The following is a 23,801-nucleotide window of genomic DNA, read 5'->3' on the forward strand; positions in this document are numbered from 1 at the left end:
CAGATTGTGAGTAAAGCATTTCAAGTCCCAAGAAATGCTCCATGGTAAAGCCCAGTCCAACAAAGGTACTCTGATAGGGATCAGCAGCCCCTGTCCGGCTCTGATAAGGAACACAGTTTTGCATCCCCAGAGGTCCATGCTCTGAGCTTTACCCTGGCTCCTGCTCTCTTCCCTAGGCCTGTGGAAGTTCAGATATTTTTAGCTGCTTGCTATGAGTGAAGGAATGTCTTTTCCTAAGTTACCTCATTCACAAGGGCAGCTTCGCCAAGACAAACAGGTCCAAAGTGTGATTACACCGAATCTAGCCAGGGGAGAGAGCTCGCACCGCATTAATGTGCATGCTCAAATCATAAGTACCTGGAATTATTAGTATTTATGGTGCATGAAATGACGTTCTTGACTTCCTCACCTGGCCACACAGACAGGAGGAGGAGGCAATTTCAGCTTCTTCCTGCTCTTACGTGGCTGAGCAGCTCTGAATGCAAGTGAGGAGCCCTGAAAGCAGCCCTGCAAGACCCAGGATGAGCATGGAGTCATCATGGGGTGCTCCCCAAACTGCAGCCTTTGCAGGAACACATGCCAAAAGGAAAGCCAGCAGCCAACAACAGCTCAGTTTCTCACCTGGGGAAATCTGCTCACCCCCAGGCTCACTGTGTTAATCACACACTCACCTCCATGTGCCTTCACTCTGAATAATCCCTATATAACACTGTTGTGCCTCAAACACCAACTAATTAACCCTTTTAAAACACCACCTCTGTTGTAAAACCAGCAAAGCATTTACCTTTTGCAAGTGACAAAATTAAATCTTGGGAGTCAATTGATTTGCCAAAGGCCAACAAGGCAAATCAGTGTCAGAGTAAACTAAAGGCAGCAAATGTCCCACAGCTGCCTATGTGATCTCAGGCCCAAAGGATGTGTAAGTTTGGGGGAACGGGGCTTCTCTGCTTCTGGGAGGCAAACCCATTCAAGGTGTCCAGACACAATCTGCCTGCAGATACCACGTAAGCACTGACAATAACTACACAGAGGTCTGGCTTAGACACTTCAACCATGCCAGGCAGGGAAATGTCGATAACAAATATTTACACTACCTTTGTAATTGTAATACAGGTGACAACATGCAAAGAGACAATGACATCCATCCCTTGCAAGGGACGTGTGCTCATCATGGTGTGCCTTGTGCACAGCATTTATCATCCTCTCAGCAGCGACAAACTCGGTATCAACAACAACAAAAAAAGGCTTAATCCTTTTCCAGGGAGTTCTTGTCTGCAAAATCCTCTTTATGAAAGACATATGTGAACCTGCCAGTTGGGCCAGATGCAGAAAGCCCTGGTAAATGCAGGAATGAGTGTTCACTCGCAGAAAATTGGCAAGAAATAACGGGGAGATTCAAACAATGAAAGAAGTAAATCACTTCAATATGACAGGCTGGATTTGAGAAAGATTTCGGGCCACGGACATAGAAATCAAAGACCATCATCTCCGTCAATCCCAAAGGAACATAAACCTTGCCTTTCTCCAAAGAGTAAAGTTATAAGCCAAGGTGAAGTGAATTGAGAGTGAGAAAGGGAATGATCCCTATTCAGTGAGGCATACTGCAATAATCAGGTACTGGGGACTTAATTTAAAGCAGAGATCAAATTCTACAAAGCAAGACGAAAAGGAGAAGTAATAGTAAAGGAATGCCGTGAGCAACAGGAAACCCCAGGCAGTGACAGGGCTTGCTGAGCACTGCACAGCCCATACAGCACTGCCTGCACCTGAGAGGAGCTTTCACACTGCCCAGATATTCCATTCCCCTGCCAGACTGTGTGCATGATTTTTCTTTTCATTAACCAAGATCCAAATCCAGCATTTAATGAAAGTTCTAAGTCTCTCTAACCAGCAGGAATAAGAAAGATGCCAGAGTAATTTCTGGGTTAGGATGAAACAATGGGAAGTTTGGGAGGTCGGAGTCTTACCTTGGATTCCTGGCAGCACAGCGCTCCAGCCTCTCCCCTCCTTAATGCCTGGGGGCAAGGAGAGCCTTTTGCTTTTGTTAGGGTACAAATCCTACATGTTGTAGGCACAAATGGAGTTATTTGCACCTTCAGCACTAGCAGGTAGCTCACTTTGGTGAGCCTAGGCAAGAAGAGAGGACAAAGCAGAGGGTTGCAAGAAGCAACAAATGTGGACACAGCACCACATCTGCTTTCCTAGTTAAAGAAAACACCAAAAACAGCTTTTAGGCTTTTGAGCCTTTTGCTGGGGAGGCTGAGTCAGTTGGGGAAAAGGGCTGTCACTGCTCCTTGCACGCCAGCACCACCCACCCTATCACACCCACTCAGCACCAACCCTTTACCCCACACCACTTCCAGCACCTTCTCCCACCCTCAAAAATAAATGCATGGGTGGTGACAAGCTTGAAAAATGAACCAGCACGGAGAACTCCAGGCTGTTATCACTCATCAGTACCCATATTTTTTAGAGATAAACATCCCTTCTTTGAACCCAAAGCAACACTCTCTTCATCTGCTAAATACCACTGTCCTCCTCACCAGCTCTGCAAAGATACAAGATTCTGGTTGTATTAACTCTCAACCTTCTTTTATTTATTTATTTTTTTAATTACCAATTCAAAATCATTACTCCATTCTTCCCTCAAACAGCTCATTACTTCAATTACCTTCTTGTAAGCTTTCATTTCATGGTAAAATGTTCCCAGAGTTCCTTTCCAACCAAAATAATAGCAATTACCTTAGGAACTGGCTTCCTTCTTAGGTGAGTTTTGGCTATTTACCTCTCTCTCTAGCAATATAAATGGTCTGCAAACCAACCAGTTTTGACTCTTACCATAACTTGGGAACTCAGGACTACATTTTGGGGAAGAATACTGAGATTAAGAAAATATAATATATATATAGCATTGCACGTTGTTCACCCACCACCTCAAAGCACTTTTGGGGTAAAGTGGCATATAATTGTTTCAGCCTTCCAGTTCCTTTTCTCCCCAGCAAGATGGCAAACTTTCTTTGTGAGCTGCAGGGATGATCTCACAGGTTTCTAATCGCAAGCATTTCTGTTGTGGGTGACTGCGAGCGATGATTCAAACTACGCGAGCCCTGTTCCGATCCAGGAGCATAAAACTGCAGCCGCTGCTGCTTGGACCATGGCCACTGCTTAGCAGAGCAGAAACACACCACGGATCCCGGGAAAAGCAAGAGGGAGTCATTCGTGCAACATGTGAAATTTACACAAAGCTGGGGGATTTGTGCAGGCAGAGCAGAGATGGCGATTCCAACACCATGGGCTTGGGCATCAGCACAATACTGGCTCACGCAGAGATCCCCTGCCACCCTTCCTCCTTTATCCCTTGGGAATCCCACTGTTGAGGCAAAACATCCAGGAGATGACTTGTTTCAGCACTAGAGGCTCAAGGTTTTAAAATTGCCTTTTTCCAGCCACATCCATACAGAAAAACAGCATCTCCTCTGTCTTCAGCCCAGGGGAGTCCCATCCATGTCTACAGGTTGCCACTAGCTCAGGAGGAAAACACAGGCACTTTCACATCTCCTTCTGTAGTTCTGGTTCATCTGCTATCCATCTCCACTATTTATCACGGAGAAAACAAGCTATATATTTGAAAAAATCTATCAACTGTCTGACATTTGAAAATCTATGTACAGCGCTTGTCTTCTCATTACCCTGTTTACTTTACAACCTTGATTTCATTGAAATGGCATTTCAGAATATTGATTTCACTCAAATGGCAAATAAATTGGTCTTTCTTGAAGAAAATGAAATATATATATATATATTTCATAGTCAACAGATAGGAAAATCTCTTTGAGTCAGCCTTGAATCATGAAAAAAATGGCCCCGTTTAAGAGGGCCTTGTAGTGTTGTACAACTCAGGAGACTGAGAGCTAAGTGCCAGTGCCTGGGGGTTCAAATCCTGTTCACAGCCCAGCATCATAGGACCCATTTATTCAGACCTGTGTTTTCACAATTCCCAGCAGTGATGATGAAAAGCCCTGCAATAAAACTTGGCCTTTCTTTTCTCACTGTGCCACCAACTCTACCGTTCTCTCCATTAAGCTCTTGGTAAAAGGTGAGTGAGTGGAACTGGACCTTCTCCAGTGGATGCAGAAAGTACGTGACATTGGCTCATTTTGCACATAAACCCTTTGCCAGTAACACTGTGTCAGTAAGAAGTGTGGAAAATCACACACCTGCATCTGACATGGCTATACAAACAAAGCACCTCATGCAGGGGCCAGGAACCCTATTTCCTGCTATAGCTTCTCCTTCCAAGCCGTAGAGTAAAAACTACTAAAAAAACTTTCTGGCAGAGATTAATGATGTCTTTATTGGGCAATTTATTAAAAGAGCTTGGCTGGTGGAGTTGTAAATCCAGGTAAGTAAAGCAACCCTTTATTTGGAAAGAAAGAAAAAAGTGTCATTACAAAGGATATATATTGCATTCATTGCAAGGCAGTGAACGGTCATTAGAGATGGCTCCACCTTTTCAATCACAAGGAAGCCCTAAAATCCTCTGGGCATCACGGTCCAAGTGTCTTCCCACTCTGTCCAGGGGCTTATCATGAGTGCTGGCCCCTGCATATCCCTCATTGCCCCACCAAAGGGAGAAGGCATCACCGCATCCAAAGAAAAGAGCTTTGCAAGCCCCTGCAGACAGAGACTCCAGCTGTGAATCTTCATACCAGGAAAAGGATTGGAGGCATACTGAGCCAAGATATACAACCAAAATGATTTCCAGTGAAGCAAAGAAGCAGTGAGGTGGGAACTCCCCCTGCAGAGCTTCTCCCGGAGGAGATAGCTACCAGCCACTGAGCTGCCTCTGATAAGCGCTACCAGCTGCTCATTGCTCCTTGGTTATTAACGCTCATCAGATGGCCAGCAAAAGAGAGAGATTTGGGGTTTCTCACAGGGAGTCACTAGTAATTCAGTTACAACAGACCAAACATGGAATGGGAATATGCTGACCCACGAAGCACTGGAAATATCTGCAGGTGGGTCAGAAAGACCGTCCCTCTCCCATGGGTCACAAGATCCCCCTCTGTATTTCCAACATTGCCTTAATTAAACAAAGCAACCAGATTGCTTTACCAACCTTTAAACCTGCAAACACACCTCTCATATATTCTGAACGTCTTTGGTTCAGTTGCAAAACAGGAGTGCTGCAAGACTACGCCACACACTAGGCTGAGGACACAACTATGGGCTTAAAGCCCTAATCCACTGCCCAAGCATGTCGGTAATCACCTAACCCTGAAACAAGCATTCTCCTAGACCTGCTACAAAGAGGTAGGTCAGGACAAGTCATAGTTTGAAGCCACCTGTAACATGATTAGACCTGCATACTTCTTCCCAGGAGCCGAGGAGGGAGAAAAGCCCCAAAAAGTCTCCTTTCCTCCAGCATCACATCCCAGCACCTGCTGGTAGCGTGATACAGGAGGAGAAGACCTCCTCAGGCAGGCGGCAGCCTTGGCCATGTCACACAGCTGTTACCTGCTGCCTCCTAGCCCAAGTGCATGCCTGGGCAGTCACAGCAGTGTCTGCACAGAGACAGAAACACACTTGGCCAAACCTCAGCCTTCAATGGGAACGCACAAGATAAGCAGAGCAGTGGAGGCTGTGTCAGCTACTTCTCCAGTGTGTCTTGGCCCTGGGCAAGAGAGACTTCTCACAGACATATGAGAACTTTCTCTTTGGAGTATTTGCCAAGTGGTCTCTGCAACCTGGTGCAAAGCTGATGGACATCTGTACCTCCTCGTCCTACTCCTGTGCTTAGCTATAAAAATATATAAATGGCTTTAGTAAGTACTGTCCTAAAAGAATGACCACAACATATGGCAAGTCCCACAAAGTGTCAAGACTGAAACAGCCCTAAAGAGCCCCAAAAGGCACAACTTCTTAACCTGGGCTAAAGGACGAGCAGTCCCTTTCAGTCCAACAGGTAAATCCCTATATAACCCTACAGACTCACTGTAGTTTAACCCAGCAGGCAGCTATGCACCACACAGCCATTTGCTCACTCACCGCATTGTGGGATGGGGGAGAGAATCAGAAGAAAAAAAAAAAAAAAAGAAAAAAAAAAAGTAAAACACATTGGTTGTGATAAGGACAGGTTTATAAGGAAGAAGAAAAAAAAAGGAAAAAGAAAAGAATACACAAACAAGAGATGCACAATGCAATTGCTCACCACCAGCTGATTGATGGAGCTGAAAAGTCCTTGCCTCAGTGTAAGTGCTGCTCTGCAACAACTAAAACATCACGTGTTATCAGCATTATTCTCATCCTAAATCCAAAACACAGCACCATACCAGCTACTAGGAAGAAAATTAACTCTATTCCAGATGAAACAAGGAGACTCATCAAGGCAGATGCCGTTTGCTGTGTGCAACGGAGGCAAAGGAAGCTTCTAGGTAGGAAGGACCTCCAGATACAAAACTTGGTGATAAGGAGTGATGGCCCGCTATGTTGAGAGCATATGCATTACCCAATGTGCCAAATGTCAAGAGGAGGAGAATTCTGAATTTTGTGACATCATTCTTTATGTCACCACTGAACTTACCAGCAGTTACCACAAAAAGTCATTTAAGACACTTAGCCTCTTAAATTTGCTATAAGAAACAAAACCGGTTTTTGAAGTGACAACTCAGGTAAACACTTAAGTCTCAATCTGTACATAATAGGGGGGCCAGGAAACAGGTAGCCTATTCTGTAGGTATCTGCCTATAAAATGCTGTCATGGCAATGTTCTTTTCTGCTCCTGATCCATCTGCAGGAAACTTTCAAATACTAAAAGCTATTAATTCCAGAAACAATAAATTATCTACAAGGAAAAGGGAGAAGAGGCAGCTCCTTTAATCTCCTAATAAAGAAGCAAAGGAAATTGCATCATACCCAGATGGGAGACTGATGTTGGCTTGCCAGACAGACAGAGGGATCGGTGCGCTGGCATTAATGGCATCACTTTCACAGATCCAGACAGACAGACACCAGCTACAGAGAAGAGGGCCAAAATGAATCCAGCTCCCTCTTGGCCATCCGAGAGTCTTGACTCACTTGTGGTGTCTGGTTATTACTTCACATGCAAAGTGAATCAAAACCCTGGCCCTAACCATCTTCACACATGGCAGGGAGTGAACTTTGCTACTCAGACACATTTCTGGTGGGGTTCTCAAACAACATGGGAAAGGAAAGTTAGAAATCTCTATCCCCCAAGTGTCCAACCCAACAACTCTACAAAGTGAGACTGAGCTGAAAAACCACGTTTGTCTTCATTTTCAGGGCAAAGTAAAAAGAAATGAGAAACAGCTTTTTGCCTGAGTTTCCTTTTCTTTTTTTAGTGCTGCTATCTTCTTTTTTTTTAATCCATTATCTCATCAGTAGCAACAGTTTATTTTCTGGCCACCTTCCACAAGCTCTCTGGGTCATATAGTGGCATTTGTTTTAATGTAACAAATATGGTTGTTAACCAAAAAGAGGCAGACGTTCATCATAGGAAGCTTCCCTACACAATCCCAACCCCCTTTTCCCGAGGTTGCCTCTGTTTGAATTAAGTGCATTTAAAAACCAGAAGTAACCACTCCGGAGAGCAACAAATAACCATGATATAGTGGAGAATGACATCCTCCTTCCCTCTTGTCATGCCCCTTACCATTTACACCTCACCAAAGTGGAGTAAGTACTCCCAAATCAGAGCAGCAGCATTTCAGATGTGGCCTCCCCTGTCTTAATCAGGAAGCAGGGTAAGAGAAATGGAGCCTGTATGCTTAGGAAATAATTCTCTGAATGATGTTTTCACCTGGAGCAGGGGTTTTCTATACATCAGCACCCCTAAAGACTTAATGTATGGAGCCTCAGTATGCCACTAGCCTTAACCCAGCTGTAACTTGGAGCTGTAACTCTCCAAAAAAAAAAAAAAGGAAAGGAAGACCAGAAATCAATAGGAAGCCTCTGCTTTCACAACCCACTAAATGAAGGCAGATGATCTGCCACTGCCTAAGACCAAGCTCACAGCCAGTTACTGAAAAGCAACCGAGAAGCACTATTGCTCATCTGAGCCCACCAAAGCCCTGATACACCATCTGCTTTTTCTCCATCACACATCCTAAGAGCAGTTTCATGCTCACCAGGGAGCATCCTCCTGCACAGATGGCAGAAGTGTTGCCGCTGCTCACTCTGCTGATAGAAGGTCTGGTTTTAGGGAGCAGTTCCTCACCTTGCCCAAATCGGCCATTCACAAGGAGCTGCTGGAAAGCTGGGTGCGAAATCACATCCACATGTAGACCTAACCCTGGAAAAGCAGCACAGTCATTAACAGCCATGACAAAAGGCTCCAGATTTCTGTAGGACCCTCAACACTTACATATCAGCCTGAGTGACTTGCCATGGCTGAGGTTAACTCAAAAGGGCCACAGCAGGAAGAAAAACATTTGAAACTAGGGGCAGGAATATTTATTAGCCAAGAGAAAAACCTCCCTCTCCATTGGGATCTCCCCGGGTAAACACAGAAGACACAAATCAACTTAATTGCCCGGCCAACCCCTCACCCCGCATCCAGCCAGTGCACGGAGCCAGCCCCCTTTGCTCTCTCCAGCAGGAGACTCTGCAGCTTTCCTTCTCTGAAGTTTGCTTACATTACTTGCTCCCTTTGCTGACATTGGCAGCTTGCTCAAGCCTTAGCAAAACTATTTTTTCTTGGATATACTTAATCTATCTTATTTTTATCCCATCTGTGAGAAAAAAACGGCCGCATCGCAAACAGATCTGCTCAGCGATGCTGCCAGCCCCGCAGCTCCCATGACCTCCTTGTTGGGTTGCTGCAGTGTTTGCTGTTTGTCTGGTGCTGCTCTGGTGCACTCACCCATGTCCTATCCCTAATGCAGCGTGCATTTTTAGAGTTCTCTTGAAGGCCTCTTCAAGGTGAATTAACTGAGTCCCATGCATGTTGGAGTGTGGACTTCCAGAACTTTCTTTTTCCATATAAAGTTTTAAATAAGCTTAGGCTGAAAATCATACTGAGGTTTTCTCATGTGTTCTCCATGTGTGGAACCTGCAAATGAAGGTGGCTGCACTCCCTGAGAGATGCTGCCACGGCTCATGGTGTCACAAATGAGGACACACGGACCACTAATGGCACACACACAAAAGGATTTAGGGCCAAGGAGCGGGAAAGTAATGGCTGTACCCATGTCAGCTGCTGGTGATGGTGGAACAACCCCTGCCAAGGATGGTACCACCTGCAGAACAAAGGTGGGATGCTTGCTGTAACTGAAATGGGAACTAATTCAGGGAAAATCTACGTCTGCTTTTATCCAGGAAGATGGACTGAATGGTCTCAGTGGTCTTTTCTCCCCTTTTATTTAGGAACCTAGGGAAATAACTGGGGTTGCCTGCTTTGTGATGGCAGCCAGGAGGCTGTGATTTTAATTTCTCAGGTAAATGTTCCTCTGACAGATCACTTCATTGCCTTGGGGGAGGAGAGAATTTCCCCTGCAGGAAAACAAAATGTCTATATCACTTTTGCTTTGCACTCCTAAGGAAGGAGAAAAGAGGAAAGGTTGCCACTGTCCCTGGGATGCATGGCTGGGCTTTTGCAAGGGCACAGCGTCCTTCTCAGCCCAGCGTGTCCCATGCTTCCCCTCCCTGCGTGGTCAGCAGAGCCACAGCAGGTCCATGCAGGGCCGTGCTGGCTTCTCAGCCACTGGAAAGGTCTCCAGGACACAGAGAAGGCACGGTTGTTTGTCCCTGTCTGCCACCCCAGACAGCACTGTGCTCATATGAAGCCTATGGTTCGGAGACAAATGACGTGCTGTTATCACAAAGAGATCTGCAAAGCCACTGCAAGCAACTGTTTGTAAATCCATGCGTGTTTGTAAATCCAAATGTTTGTAAACCCCTTCTCACCAACCGGAAATACATGAGTCACTGACTGTGGCAGGCGAATACCCGCAGTATTTACAGGAAAGCGGAAAGACATCATCCTTCTTTTTTAAATCAATATTTTTAACCAAAATTTCCTGAAGGAATTCGGTAAAGCAAAGATTGTTGTAAAAGTAGACACTTAAGGACTTGACTGTCCCTTCCACTCTCCCTGTTTCTAAATGAAGGAGCAGGACACAAGATGGTCCTTCTACTAGCCAGGACTTACAGACAAGCCATACTCTCACACCACTTCATCTTCCTCTGAAAGAAATCCATGGCCCAGCCTGCACAACATTAGAGAATTATTTCAGTCGCACATAAATAAAAATTGGCTAAGCTTTGAATGTTTACATCTTGTTTTTATTTTATCTGCTTTCTTGGCTGGCTCACTGGGCAGCAGGGGAGTGTGCTGGTATAGGTTGTCTTCATTTGTTTGCAGACCACCTCCTCGTGCATCCAGGTCCATTGACAAAGGAATGCTTCTCCAAGGGATGCTACAGGGGGGTGCCCTCCTAAGCACGTTGAGGAGGTCTGAGTCTTCTCAAGATGTTATGAATCTTGTGCTTCCTCCACCTCTGGAAACTCTAACTCCACGGTACACCCTCTCGGCCCCTTGCTAGTAGCACACCACGGTCCTTAATACCGAATTCATGCAGAAGAACCAGAGTACACAGACTTCTTGGGGAGAGGGAGAAAATGACTGCATTTTGAATTCTCCTGGAAAAATGTAAAAGTGGTGTTTTTTTGGAGTTAATATCTTTTCCTGCTGCTCAGTCTGGCTGGAAGGATCCCCTCGTCTTTCCTGCCTAGCATTCATCTGCTCCTTTCTGAAATGCAGGAGATAAAGGAGATTTCTCCTGTGAGACTGGGTGGGGAAGGAGATGTGGTCCATAGGTAAAGCACAGGAACATGAAAGATCTGGAATGCTCATTTTCCTAAGGATTTCACTTAATCAAATTATCACCAAACTGTAGGCCATGTCTAACCACTAATCGCCCACTGCCTGGAAACTATTTTGAATGAATGTAAATGTGTACAAAAATCTGGCTGATGAAAGCCTTGAAATATAGATCCTGGGAAGTTTGTGAACTCTAACAACTGCGGAGAAACAAAACCACAGTTTCTTTTTGTAACTTTGATCCTATTCTAGGGGCAATACACAGGCGCATGTAACAGATATTTTCTTCCTCTCTATTTTCTTGCCAAGGATGCCATTTAAACTCTTTGGAAAGAGCTCTATAGCTACTCCATTTATATTTAAATAAATGCATGCTAGAATTTTTCTACAATGCCTCCCAGTAAACAGGGGCTGTAATGAGACAACATTCAGACCGAGAGAGTCAAAAAAGAGCTAATCTGAAGTCAAATTGAAGAATTTGGTATCATCCCACAGTACCAGCCTCTGCATAGCGATATAACAGATGAAACAGTCAGAAGAAGGAGTGAGGGACCACAGACCTTCCCTTCCCCTACAAAAAAAAATAATAATAATAATAAATAATTAAAAAAAAATGCAGCCTGCCTTGGCAATGACTTCTTCTCTTTGTGCCTTGAACCTCACAGGGAAAACTTGTCACTGCATATTGCACTGCAGCAGCAGAACAGCTGAACCGACTACCCAGCCTCGGACAGGGGGAAAAGCCCCCACGGATACCCTCAAGCAGTCCACGTCTCTTCCTGAGGATTTCTGAGCAGGTTCACTTCATCCTTCTCCAAGTCACACAGTTCAATGGAAACAACAAGGTAGAACTAATTCCCTGCAAAGCTATGGAGATTGTATTTTGTTAAGCTTTCCTATACTATGTGTTTTTAATCTGTAGGTCCTTATGGCCCAAAGAGGTTTTTCAGAATGAAATATCAGGTTCTTTTCTGCAGACCAAAGTTCAAATTCACATTTTCTCTATGGTAATCTAGTCCCTACAGTCCCCATCACAAAAATTCTGCTCAAAAGCAGGACCCCAAGCTCAGAAATTCAATGAAAGGGAGGAAGGAAGAGATGATGTGGCTCTTACGCTGCCTACCTTGAGGCCAACTCTTGAAACTGTAATTGCCCAGAAAGAGAATGTATGCAAACACAGAAGATAAACAGGGCAAAACCACAACACAGGCAAGCTGCATCTATTCATCAATAAAGCAAGAACAAATATTGTTGAAACAGGAGATTTTTTTTTCTGAGCCCGTTTGGAATCTGCTTTTTCTTCCAGGGTCAACAAAACCTCCAGTTTCAAACTTTTACATATATGCTTTGAGAATTTGCATGCTGTGAGGTCTTGCCACGGATAGCATGTCTTTTCTCAAGCAACTTATACGACAGAAAGTCTTGGGGATTTTTTCCAACCTTCCCTCATTAATAACACACAGCAGTCACATAGAGCTTTTCGTTTTTCAAGCAAGTTGCAAGCAAGAAAGAATTAAACCTCTGGCAGATGGGTGCAAGATAGCTCTCCCATTTTGCAGCTGGATAAGATGACCTTCCTACTGTCGTGAATGGTGAAGGACACAAGTGTCCTAGTTCCTCCAGCTGCACTTAGTCCCCCCCTCAGATCCATAATAATCCCAAGGGCTGCAGGGGGATGTTATACCCTGAAGAACCTGTGACAGAGCTGTAATTTAGGGTACCTGCTTTGAGATGTGCTCATATGAAATAACTCCAGGCTGTCCAGGAGACATGGACAGGCAAGGTAGGAAGTTTTGTGTCTGCCTCTCAAGGTTGCTTCTCTCGAGCAGGTGGTGTTCTTCATATCTTTGCCTGTATTCCTGTCTTTCCCAGAATTATTCCTTCCTAGTTCAGGATGCAAGCATGGGTGCTGGAACTTGACTGTCCATGCTATTACACAGCTGTCTCACATACTTTTAGTCCAAGCCAAGTAGTGCTCTCCAAAATAATTCCCAGAAAAAAACTCAAGAATCAGCATGCAAAAGAACCACTGAAGCACTCAGTTTTTGCAGACAGAGGTACTTCAACCTTCCTAAAATTTCTCTCCATCATCCATTGTGGAGATAAGAGACAGCTCACAGCTTGGCACCCATCTCCTAACACGTCTGCAAAACACACTTCAGAGCAGTGAACTTGTCTGATTCTAGAACCCACTTACACTGCTCTGACTACACCATTTACTTTTGCTTTAAGGCTATCTTCTACACTCAGGAGAGGCTAAAGGCAGCTTAGTATACATGAGAGTTGGTCCCAGTGAATCTCCACCTTTCCTTTAACTGCTATGATCTCACACAATGGGAACAGCAAGTGATTCACAGCAAAAACCACACCAGTTCAGGGCAAATGGGTGCACAGTCTTTATCATTGTTGCGACGCCAGAGAAATGAACAAATTTGCCCCCTGGGTTGAAGCTAAAGGAATGAAATTCTTGAGCCCTGCCTAAAATCACATGGACCCACTTGGCTCGCCTGCTGTTGTTCCATGGTGATTCACAGGCACTTCTCTGCCTCGCTCTCTGCTGTGCTGTGTGATGCTTGGCAGTGAGCTAGCTGCACAGTAAAAGCTGTGCAGAGAACAAACTAGCACCCTGGATGAATACTATTCTTTTTTTGGGTTGGTTTGGGTTTTGTTTGTTTGTTTTGTTATGTTTTTGCAGGCAAGCTTCTGCCTCATAGAGACAACTCTAGAAAATTACAGAACAGGCAAGGTCTGGACAGAATCAGTAAGTGTTTAGTGCTACTAGAAAATAAAGTGAGATTGCATGGCATGATAGCCATGTGGTCCCCGTCCTAACACGCATGATTTCTCTTAGTAACAACGGGCAGTGCCTTGCATACTTTTTTTTTTTTTTTTTTTTTTGTAAATACTGATTAAGGCCAACAGTACTTCTCCCCAGACTGCAACCTTTCCTTTGCACCTGCAAAAGCCAAGCTACGGAAAGTTGACTTCAGGCCACCTAGAATAAAGAACAATACGAACCTAAAGACATCCTGCCCAGCAGCATGACCCAGAGCACCTATCGTGAGCATTGAGGTATCTAACAGAGAGTGCTGAATTTCTGAGGAATGACTCAGAACCTGTAAGCATTCGTGTATTGTCCAGGGAGACAGGGTGTCTGTGCAGGGCAATTAGGTTCTCCCGCCTGCCAAGCTGAGAGCCAGCCAGCTGGCTGGGATATATCTGAACAGGCACCTACCTCCTGGCTCGCTGCTCTCAGAAACTGGTTGGCACCAGAGATGCCTTTCCTGAGTATCAGCTGAAAGTTCTCACTGGCAGTGCATGAGACCTTCACCACCTGGCAGCTTCCACCTGAAGGAGAGGTGATGCAGCCCCACACAGGGAGGTAAAATCGGAAGGTGGAGGGTGGCTTGACTGCCTTTGGGGTGCCTCCTTCCTCTCCAGGGAAGGTTTATATTGCCACTGTTGCTGTCACTACATGCTTTAACCCTTGTGTTAAAATCTTTGGTCAGGAAGAGCCAGCATGCCTGGCAGATTTGCTTAGCCAGGGCTTCTTCACGTAAGCAAACAAAAAGAAGGGAATTCCCAACGCTGCACTAGTTTGCTTTTTAAACAATTAAACTCAATTAGTGAAAGGTATTTGGACTCAAATCTCATACCCAGAGCTTCCACTCAGGCAGCTTTTGGACAGAGAAGAGAGGTGGCAGTCTTATGGATACAAAACTTAGGAGGACAGGGGAAGCCTCCTTGAGCTCTCGGTGCTGTTCAAGCCTCCTTAGCTGGCTGAAGAGCATCGTCCTGCTTCCAGCTCCTGCTTGTAGAAGACAAACAAGGGAGCTTCCCTGCACTTTGGTCACATCTTTCCCCCTTTTCCTCCTCTGTATAGCTGGTGCCTGGCACAGCACAGGACTGTGACACTCATACTGCTCTCCAAAGAGCTTTTTGTACTTGCTCTGCAATGTACTCGGCTCTGAGTGTGCTAAATATATGAATCCAATTGTAAACATTATACAAGGGGGAGACAAGAAATAAGAAATGTAAGCTTACAGTCTGCCAACCATTCCAAAACCAGAGCACTGTGTATAGTAAATAGAGAGAAAAAACAAAACAGGAGTCAGAGGAATTCGAGTCTTTCGTGGCCACTGATGTAGTAAATCAGCAGTGCAATTTAACCCAGCCAAATGTAGTGTAAAGTAATACGTCTGAGGGAGAGGACTGAACTTGAAAGCACGTATTTAAATGTGACATTTGTGCAGTACACTAGCCAGGAAAAGGAGGCTGATTTCATTAAAGAAAAATAAATCTCTGAAGACTATACGGTCCATGTATGCATTAATAAAGAAGAAGAAAAAAAAAAAAGAGAGAAGAGGAATCCAAGCATAATTTACATAATTTTAGACTATGTCAGAGGGCAATCACAGTGACTACTCAAATAAAAGGGGTACAAGATGTATATTATTAAGCTAGCGAAATTAAGTCCAACTGGGAAACTCCAGACGAGCTACAGGTAGTGTGAGTGTCAGGTACCACTGAGGATGAGATATGGGCTTCACCCGTTGTTATCGCCGTCCTTAGTAGGGTGACTGATAGCCAAGAAGCAAAATCTTATTTGTATAGCATGCTCTCTGCATACATTTCAGTTATGGTAGTACATGCTTATTTAAGTTATGGCCATCTCAAAGTGAGATGGCCAGGAGGAGAGAGCAGGGAGTGGTGGTCTTTTTGTTGCTGGCAGTCAGGAGAAAAAAGTTTAAATAATGTGGTCGCATGGGGAATCAGTGACAGTGCCAAAATCAGATGACCAGATCCTTTTTTTCCCTAACTGCAGAAAGCCTTTAAGGAGTGCAGAACTTTTTGTCCTGAGCTGCAGGTACAAACCCACACTCACTCCAGCACAAACCAGCTGCCTCTGGCGTGCACAGGGACAGACTGTTCTGCGCTCCTTGGGTAGCACCAAAGAGACTGGCCAAGGACAGGGGAGCAGAAGTCCTCAGATTCAGCAATGCTGCGGTTCAGCAACGCTGCAGATGGCCTGGGGGTGCGTTCAGAGTGACTCAGCCCTGGCGAACTGCTGGGAACCTGCATCAGGAAGATGTGGTCTGGGATTCCCACCATGGCTCCGTGGAAATCACGTATCTCAGAACAAACACCCCCGATGCTGACCTTCCGCAGAGGTCAGGTTTATTCTCAATGGGGAAAGAAAACCTTTCACAGTTAGCAGATTTAGCTGAACAAGAGCTTACAAGGACTGGAGAAGCAACAGGAGTGGCCTTCTCCATTGTGCCTCAAGAGAACAATCTGGCATTTATTACAAAATTCCAGCTTCGAGCTTCCTCCCGCAGGATAGAGCATGGAGGCCCAGTCTTGTACAAATTAACCAAAAACAACACTTCCAGGGAGGGAGAGGATGACTGAGGGGACTGTTGATGGGACACAGAAGCCTCTCACCTTGCGTTCACCAGTTTGACTCCAGGAGAGGTCAGGAGGAAGGAGGAAAAGCTCTGGCTTTAAGCTGTGTGGTGGCCTGTGTCAAAGTGGCTGGTACCCTTCGCTGATTTCCTGGGGAGCCACAACCATCAGCAGCTATATCAGGAGCCCCAAGCCAGCAGCTGGAAGAGCAAAAACCACCCTTCCACCCTCAGCACAAATCCACCTGAAACAGCTGTGAGTTGCACAGTGGCAAGGCTCAGACTGATTGCGATCTTCAGCCTCTGGTAGCAAATATGCTTAAAAATAGCCAATGCAAACAAGATACTGGCTGGGGAAGGAGGGAGGGAGAGGGAAGGAGGCATGCACCTCTTCATCTCCTGATTATCTCTACCACGCATCCTGATTGCTATGGCAATATCCCATAAACAGAGCAGTGATCAACAGCTCCCTGCAGCACCGAGGCGAGGGCTGTCCACAGGTAGTGGCGCTGCTCTAGAAGAATGGAAACGAGATTCGTGCAGGCGAGCCGGAGACTCACTAGAGCATGTAAATGTTACCTTCATTTGTGCATCAGCACTTAAATACCACAAGATCTGGGGCTCCAGGCAAACCCCAGCAGAAAGTGAAGCAGGCAGCAGGCAACGTGAGGCCAGGCAGCACCGGAACATCCTTGGAGCAACCTCAGGCAGGATAGGAGAGGGAGCATCATGAGCTTAAGCACAAAAAAGCAGCTCAGAGGAAAGGACCACCAGAGCCATCAGAAGCCACCAGCAATGGGAGATGTCTCCTGGAGATCTCAGCAGCCACCATTGGACTGAAGTGTCTAGCTCAGGGCTTAGAAGAAGTACAGACCTGCACCTCTAAGCTGCTACAAAGCAAGACTTGTTCATCCTGCGCTTGTGCAAGATGGAGGAAGGGGGAAGGGAAACTCGTGCTCACTCCACCTTCTTGCAGAGACTTCACAACCTGAGGCCTCTTACAATACTGGTTCCCCCACTGCAGTGAAGTGGCCAAAAGAGAGGCTTCACTCAAGGTAATACTTTAGTGATGTAATTTAAGACAACAGGATTAAACTGAAACAGACAATTTATGTTGTGCAACAGGAAATATTTCCAGACAGTAAAGTCTGTTGGGCTCCAGAGCACTTTCCCAAGGCAAGCAGCAGAACTGGAATCTCCATCCCTTGACTCATCTGTCAAGGCCACATCAACACTAAAAGCATGGTGTGAAGAACATGCTCGCACAAGGGGAGAGGCAGGACCAGGACCCTGTTTTCGGCATTTGATTTTATAGAGGGCAAGGTTCCATGAACAGAACATAAAGATGAGATTTGGGGCAAGTGAGAAAGTCAAAAAATCCAAAAAAGCCAGAAAGGTCCTGGTGGTACCCAAGCCCCTTCAGTTCCCACCATGATCTCACCTTGAGCAGGTTTCTCTTGTCTTGCTTTCTCCCGTGCAAATCGTACACATACGAAGGAACTGACTTTCATCTGACCTCGACTGCTGTAAACCAGGAGTAACTTCACTGAAATCATGGAGTGATGTCAGCTTAAAATGAAGTGGGTTCACATTTAGGTCCAAAATAATTAAGGGTGAAATTGCATTGTTCTTATCTAAAGCCACTGTGGCACCCATAGGCTAAGTCATAGGATAGATTATAATGGGATTACCCAAAATTGCATTTGAAACAGGTTTTTCTCTCAACATGTAAATACGGGGATGGATTTCTAAAGATCCTCAGGTCCTAACCACCCTTTAAGCACCACCTGAAGCTGCTTAGTCCCCTTGCACGTGCAATGGCTCAGCTCACCTACGAGTTAAATTGTCTGGTGGACTCCTGCAAAAACATCAGTCTGTCACTCCACTTCCTTTCATGTCTAGAAATGCAAAGCATAGTTCCAGGTAAATACTATTTCTTCAGCTCCTCAGAGGTGCCAGGAGTAACTCCTGCTACAGCTTCTCCCCTCCCTCTGTTATATGAGCTTGTTGGCTACGTCTCTGCTAGTAAACTGAACGGTGCCAGAGCCCATTCTTCAACCCTGAAGCCAACTGGCACAGTCTGCCGCCTACGTATTAATAAACTCTCCTACCCTCTAAAACAAGGTGGCCACATCCAAAATGCCTTTCTGGAGTGTCCCGGCCCATCCAAGCTCCCAGCAACACACAAGAGCTGTCCCACACCAACCTATGTCAAGGACCATGGGTGCCAGCAAAGACCACCAATAATAGTTCACTTGTACAGACAGAGCTGAGTGGAGAAAGCTGAAAGGGAAGAAAACTTTCTGAAAAATCAGTAAGGAGAAGCACAATACTCAGAAAGAGTCTGGGAGATGGGAAGACTCCCCCCCCCCAAAAAAAATAAATAAATAAATAAAAAGCATTACCTACACAGCTCAATTTTGGAAAAAAGAAAAAAAGAAGGAAAGAAACTTTTGTACAGGAACTGTGAAACAGACTTTGAGTTTTTGCCTAGAAATGAACTCCAGGCAAAGATGTCAGTAGCGTCTCCTGGGTCCCTCATTGCTTATGGACACAAGACAAGGGATGCCAAGGCTGGGCAGGGAGCTTGAACTTTCCCCAGCCATGGGATGCGATGTGCCTGAGCTGGAGGCTGGGGCGAAGGACTGGTGTGCTCAGGGTGTGCCCAAAGCCCCCTGCCTACGTTTCCCATCTTGTACCTGCACTCCCATCATGGGGATCAGTGCCAGGCAGGACTTCAGTGCAAAACTAACATAAAATAAGGGTGAGCGGAGGGAGAAACATGAATCGAGCAATGACTGGGAGGTAAACACACTGTACACAAAGCGTTAAGATCATTTTTCCCAGGGCCAACTCCGAGGCATTTTTCCCCACGACTAATTAGCCGGTAAGCACTACACATATAATTGACCTTTCTAAATGCTGCCGAGTAGCTGGAGGTGTTGGGAACTAATCCTGCCCGTGAAGACCCTGGGGTTGTGCAGCACCGACTCTCTGCCGCTGCCTATCTGCCGGTGTGTTATGCTCTGCAAGCTCTTTTTTCCCTCACTTACTGACATGTTGAAATTTACTGTCCTGTGTCAGTGAGTTCAAGCAAGCCTTTTAACTCCGAAAGCTCCGGGAACTGGCTCCAGCACATGCTTCGGGATTTAGCCGTCACTTTGTTACGCCTTGTTTGTCCAAGAAACAGTCAAGACAAAACGAGTCGGGATTGACAGAAATAGCACATGAAGTCACAGTCGCTCTGCTTTAAAGCACAAACATTTGTGTCATTTTCTCACCAAATAAATAAATATATCTGCCTTTAGTGAGCAAATAAGGAAATGTCAAAGGAAAGGCATTACAGGCAGGTTTTTACAGATGCCAGCTGATTTGTGCCCGCTCCTCCAAGCGAGCGCAATACAGATTCTAGCAAGTATCAGTTCTGTCTGATACCAGCCACCGGGACTGCAAAACCCCTGAACTCCACAGCAAGCAAGCCTTAGGGAAAACCTTTCACCAGGGTAAATGTTAGGCTGAAGCTGAAAGACGAACATGTAAGAGAAAACACTGCGCACCCCCTGCTTTTTCCTTCACCTCCCTCCACTGACTTCCCCACAGCCATGTTTTTTCTTCCTTTTTTTTTTTTTTCCTTTTGCATCGAGCCATCAGTGTTTGCAAAAGAGCATCAATGCGAGCCCTCGCGGATGCTGACCTCTCCCCTCGCCAGAGCCCCGCGCCGCGCTCCCGCACCGCCACACTCGGGCTCCGCATCCCCAGTCCCTGGCTCCCCACCTCTGCTCCCATCCATCACCGCCGGGACCACCACGGCCACCAGCCACGTCCCCCTGGCGAAGAAAGTTTGCGAGAAAAAAGGCTGCTTTGGCTCTTGCCGCCTTAAATTCCCAGCTGCCTGGGGAAAGAAGGAAAAAGAAAAAAAAAAAAAAAAAAGTATCGCTGAGCTGTTGGGAAAAGAAGAAAGTTGTTTTACCGTTCGGCTGTTCTGCTTGGCCAGGAGCTGAGCCCGTGTGGATGGCGGCAGGCAGGTGGTGTGACAGGGGAGAGCGTGGGGTGTTCCCGTGCTTGCTCACATCCTCCCCAAAAAGCAGCGAGCCGGGAGCGAGGACGTGTGAGCGTCTGCGGGAGGAGAGCAGCGCGGGAGCGAGTGTCGAGGGCAGCAACAGGAAATGACACAGAAACTTCACCAGGCTCCAATCCAAACTTGGCCCCCGACGCAAAAGAAGGGGGAGGCAGTTGGATGGGGTGCGGGGGGAGAAGAAATTTTTTCCCCCTCATTAACCACCCTAAAAATCTGCTGACTTGGAGAAAAAAAAAAAAAAAAATGCAGTGCTGTGGCAAGTTTTATTAAAGCAGGGAATGAAGTGGGGCGGGGGGGGTTCCCATCAGAGTTTATTTATTTGAGCGAGAGCTGTGTGATGCTGTTAGACACTGAGAGTGAAACACAGTTTGCAGCAGCTTTATGGCTTTTCTAAGCCCCTCGCAGGCTGCAGGTTGTGTAAGAGGGCTGCGGGCAGGATACGAGATCCCCCCCGTGCGTCAGCCACTGCCCACAGGAGCCCAGCTAATTCTGCCCAGGTTTGCAAGCAGCTGCTCCAAAACACAGTGCTGCCGGCTGCCAGCCCATGGGGATGTCAGAGGGGGTGGGGCAGGGGTCTCGTTCCCAGCCCCATAAGATGCACGCCGCCCCACACGCCTTGGGGACAAGGCAGGCAGCAGCCCAAGCGCTGGCAAGCCAGGAGACGTGGCTTTGGTGCTGCGTGACACCAACAGGACCCACCGAAGCACAAAGTCACACCGGGTGTGCAGTCAAGCCTTCGCCTTGTTGGATGCGATTCATTGCTGTAATTGAACAAAGCTGGGTGGATGTCTTCCAGCGAGGCAAACCCCTCAATGCTTCCCTGCGTGCTGGGTACAAGGGGACAAGGCAGCCCAGCTGGGTGGCGTTATTTAAAGCAGCATTTGGAGCTAACGCCTTGTGTGCCTGATTCCTTGCAGGCACCCCAGGCTTCAGGCTGTCTCCAAATCCCACCTGCCCTTGCAGTAGGCAGTGCCCAAAACCCTTTAGTTTAGTTTAGACCTGGGACTTCCTAAGGGGTTCTTTTGTCTTCCTGGTGCTGCTATAGGGTGGACGAGATGGGTGCCAGTCTCACCCACACAACATCTCGCTATAGACTGAGGTATGGATCAGATGGAAATTTTCTACTTGGAAGTTGATGAGTTACCCCCATGCTGCTCTAAGATGTCCCAACAGATACATTAAGCCATGGAGACAGCTGGAAGCCAGGCCTATTAAAATAAGAATTTTAAATATTCCTGCTGAATAGAAATACCTTAAGGCCAGGTGAGGACACTTCTCTGATCGTTACGATCACTTGGTCTTATTTTCTGCATAGCTGAAGCCACAGAGTGGTGTCCTGAATCAACAGCAGGACCACTATGATTACAGCACATCTTTCCGGGACACATCCCACCCCGAATCAGAGACTTTCCATGAAGAACAATCCAACCCAGATAAGTTATTTCAGTGCCTATCACCTTATGAAGAAGAAAGGCTGTCCTTTTAATCTGTATCTGCCTGGCCTCACTCTCCACCTTCAATCTCGTCCATCACCCATTGATCTGCTCCATAAGCCACAGATTCAGCATGGACAAAGAAGAGCTACAGCCCACCAGGACACAGCCCAACCTCAGTTCACCCTCAGCACAGCAGGAGTATTTTAAGCCCAGGTATAGCTGTGGTTCCTCCAAGTTTTCTGGCGGAATACACCCAGGCCATTCAGCCCCAAGTGGAAACTGGAGCCCGCTGTTCCCTCGCCATATGGGCTTGACCTTACAAAACCACAGCCAAGTTATCTCGTAACCTTGTCCTGAATACATAAAATTAGCTGAGCTTTTTTAGTCTCTTAAAGTAAGGTAGATTTTACGGGCAGACCACAAACTGTGCCTGTCACTCTTTTGAGATCCATTTCCACTGCATTAAAGTCTTTTTTTTTTAAATGTGCCTACCGGAACTGGATGTGGTGTTACAGCAATGACCTCACCTCTGCTGTAAATTTTTAAGACACTTAGATCCAGTCAGCCCAACAGAAGCATCCCTTCTCACTGTGCTTTTGTCAATTTGGTAGTGTGTTAACAAGCTGAATTAGGGATTTATTGGTATAGTATCATTTTACTCCAAACTTCAATCTCAAATACAAAACACTTTAAGATTTGGCATTTATACAGTGTTCAACATATGCTTTGATCCAAACAAGGGCTTTGACCTGCCTAACCTTTGGTGTAATTTTTTCCTCTCTTGTGAATGACTTGAGCACGATTTAAGGTATCGGTTGTCACTCCCTTAACAAGAGGTTATTTTCAATTAATCAAAGGAATATAAACAGAGCCCCGTATTGAGTTCAAATAAGCTCAGAGCAGTTATGCCCTTAAAACAGATGTCTGAGGCTGTGTCACGTTTCAGATCAGAGCTGGTGTACTGTCAGGAAGAGGCCTCGCAGATCTGTTTTGTCAACCGGCTCCAAACACCACCCTCAGCTCCAAACCCTGACATACTCCAGCGCAGCCCGTGGAAGTCACTGAGAGGGGCAGCCCGTGATGCAGATTAGAGCATTCTGGCCAAAATCAGATTTCTAAAGTCATTATAGATTAGAGACAACAGTGGAAGGGGGATTAGACAGCGCCACACTATTTGCAATGCCCTGCATCAAGCCCAGGACACCATACCCGTTTCCCGACAGGTCTGATCCTGACAAGGATAATAACATAAGGGGAATTAAAATAATAATGAATATTTATTAATAGTATATTTAAAATAATAGAAACAGAAGATGAAGAGACTGTAAAAAAATGCTGATGAACCTTGTGATGCCTCACCCAATGGAGATTACATTACCTTGCTTACATTAGACACATCCATATTAATGAACTCAGTGGGGTCAGGGGTCTGTGGCCCTGGGGCCAGCAGGCACAGTCCAGCCACACGTACATGGGAGGTTAAACACCGTTGACCTCCAAAAGTGAATGGCTGTACCCAAACCGCCTGTAGGGAATGAGCTCTGGCCAATGCTAATGTTCACGCCATGCTAGAGCTGTTACTGGGCTGGGATAACCATCGTGCCAGGGACCACGACAGAATTTAACATCGTGGATAACAGATTTACAGTGGCTGGTGCTATTTAATTAACTATTTAATTAACCAATTAACTGCAATATAGCAGCACCTAACTAGTTTCAGAATGGCAAGGGACCCAAAAGCCCCACAAAACTCTTCATCCCACGTGGATCTTCTCAGCAGGGCATCCACTCTGAATTGCAAGATGTCAAGAGAGGGAGAAGCCACTGTGTCTTTTATTATCTCATAATCCTGAGTGTAATAAATTAGTTTTCAGTGTGAATTAATCTAAGGCAGTTTCCTGTACTTTGCTTTGTTGCAAATTTATATATAGAATTAAGTATCTTTTTATGAGGTGTTGTTTTCTCACTCTAAAAATACTTACTGGGTATAATCAATCAGCTTTCAGACTCCTGATAAACTAAGCTCACTCACAAATAGCACC

At 45.9% G+C, this 23,801-nt stretch overlaps 1 protein-coding gene across 4 annotated transcripts in view; it reads right to left on the bottom strand.

Annotated features, from left to right (window-relative positions):
* Nucleotides 1–23,801, bottom strand: part of EVA1A (eva-1 homolog A, regulator of programmed cell death) — a 200,209-nt gene that overhangs the window by 42,965 nt on the left and 133,443 nt on the right. For 3 of the 4 annotated variants that reach the window (XM_035560128.2, XM_035560127.2, XM_050710005.1), the window contains exon 1: nucleotides 20,216–20,388. The exons of the other annotated variant lie outside the window; for it this stretch is intronic. The gene's annotated coding sequence lies outside the window, so the exon portion shown is untranslated. Of the gene's footprint in view, nucleotides 1–20,215; nucleotides 20,389–23,801 lie in introns of those variants that run through there. 4 annotated transcript variants of the gene reach the window in all.

Source organism: Cygnus atratus, chromosome 3 (genome assembly GCF_013377495.2).
Source record: "Cygnus atratus isolate AKBS03 ecotype Queensland, Australia chromosome 3, CAtr_DNAZoo_HiC_assembly, whole genome shotgun sequence".
NCBI classification, from domain to species: domain Eukaryota; kingdom Metazoa; phylum Chordata; class Aves; order Anseriformes; family Anatidae; genus Cygnus; species Cygnus atratus.